At 51.9% G+C, this 1,974-nt stretch overlaps 1 long non-coding RNA gene across 1 annotated transcript; it reads left to right on the top strand.

Annotated features, from left to right (window-relative positions):
* Positions 1-317: 317 nt before the first annotated feature.
* LOC111744328 lies at positions 318-1,729 on the top strand. The gene is made up of 3 exons (XR_002782110.1): positions 318-468; positions 1,119-1,188; positions 1,622-1,729. It is a non-coding gene; the product is annotated as an uncharacterized LOC111744328 (long non-coding RNA).
* Positions 1,730-1,974: the final 245 nt, after the last annotated feature.

Raw genomic sequence — 1,974 nt, 5'->3', positions numbered from 1 at the left:
GTGACTAAGAACTTTATCATAATAAAAGCTATAAAAATGCCAGACTTTAACCTTCTTAACGTCACACCATTCTGGTCTTGGCAACCCTAACGGGATTTTACAACTCAGCCGCTATGACTGGAGCCCTCCAACAGCCCCAGGTCTGTTGGGCTCCGTGATGGATGACTAAGGCCTCCAGGGACCGGCGCCCACCCACGTCCCCACCCGCCCCTCGCCCACCGCCCACTGCGTCGCCGTGGCCACCCATCGTGGCCTCCTGTCTGGTTACGAAGGGAAACAGGCATTTCCACTCTCCGGGACCCTGGGAAGACGACGCCCCTTGCGGGCCGAGGCGGTGTTTTCCTCTGGATTAATGAAGCACAGTGGAATTCAGCTGCTGTCCTAATGATTAAACGGCAGATCGATACTGCAGGAGAGGCCAGCAGGAAAGCGATCTGGGAGCCAGCAGAGGAGGAGGGGCGAGAAAAGGTGAGGGAGGCAAAAAGGGGACACACAGCCAGAGCAGGAAACACGGAAATGGGGGGGGGGGCAGGGAGAAAGCGGGGGGGGCGAGCTGGGCCGAGTCAGCCGCTAAGGAGAGGATTCCAGGGAGCAGGTCTTAGCGTGAGGTCCTGTGTGTGTGATGTTATTCAGCGTCGTGTGTTATGGGGGGGGGGGGGTCACAGACCCTTCAGGATGGAGGGAAAGTATGAGCTTTCTCCCCAGAAAAACATGCACAAAGGAAAATTTTGCGTCTAGTGTCAGGAGTTCACGAAGCCCCTAGACCCTCATAAAATAATAAAAACAAAATAACCTTGCGTTCAGCTGACGGTGATCCTGCAGTGGGGACTGCGCCACCTGTCAGCCAGCACCCCTTCACCGTGCGAGGCCTCCAGAAACAGGTGTGGGGCGGTACCAGTGCCGTCAGCCGCGCGCACTCTCCCTGCTCAGCCTCCGCTGTGTCCTATAAGAGGGCAACCCTCTCTTCCCGCCCGATGCCCACATCTGATACCGCTTTCCAGGGGGCCATGCTCACTAGGTCCCCTGGCTCCCGTGCCCCCTCACTGCTCCAGGCTGTCCAGATGCCCCTGTGAGAATCGGTGTCTGCTTGGTATGTAACCATGCTCTGCTTTCTTCAGACCCACACACGGATGGACCGAGACATGGTGGCCAAACCGCCAACGGGAAAGGCATCTGCAACACAAATCAGTGAGTCCTCCGGCGCCAAGTTTTCGCCTCTCCTGATGATTATTTTTATCACGTTGTTTCATGATTTCGCATTCTCTATAATTCTAGCCCTATGTAAAGGTCATTGCCTTTACTGAACTCCCCTGTCAGTTTCAACCGGCTCTGAATTTTCTTTCCCGTTTCTTGATCGCCGCCTGTCAACAATGTCACGGGCAGGGTGATCAAAGTTTACAGAACCCCTTGGGCTATCCCGTGAATCGTCGCACACTGTAGCTGATTCGCTAAAAGCAGAGGGGAAGATCAGGTTCTGTATGCACTATAAAGGTTACATTATCTCTGTGATTGGAAAACAGGACAAAACGCAACAAGAAACACTGGCTGACACGCTCAGCAGACAGAAGAATTAGCTAATTTACAGATTTCTGATGGTTTTTTTTTTTTTAACATTCTACAGGTATACCTGAGCGATATGGAGGGTTCCGTTCCGGATCACTGCAATAAGCAAGTTCTGCAATGAAGCGAGCCATGATCTTTTTGCTGGCGGAAGGTCTTGCCTTCAGTGTGTAAAAAAACATGCGACATCTGTGAGATGCATAAAGCAAAGCACAGTAAGGCGAGGGGCGCCTGTGTTTTCAGATAATTATAAATTCAATGAATTTGTAGTTGCAAAAAAAAAAAAATACAAGGATTGCGACAGCCAAAAGGTGGAACCCGCCCAAACGTCCACTGGTGGATGGATGTGTAAACGAAATGCAGCACACGCGGAGCAGAATATCGCTCACCCTTAAAAAGGAAGGGAATCCTGAT

Source organism: Pteropus vampyrus, unplaced genomic scaffold (assembly GCF_000151845.1).
Source record: "Pteropus vampyrus isolate Shadow unplaced genomic scaffold, Pvam_2.0 Scaffold6, whole genome shotgun sequence".
Taxonomy (NCBI): domain Eukaryota; kingdom Metazoa; phylum Chordata; class Mammalia; order Chiroptera; family Pteropodidae; genus Pteropus; species Pteropus vampyrus.
This window is presented reverse-complemented; position numbering and strand designations above follow the sequence as displayed.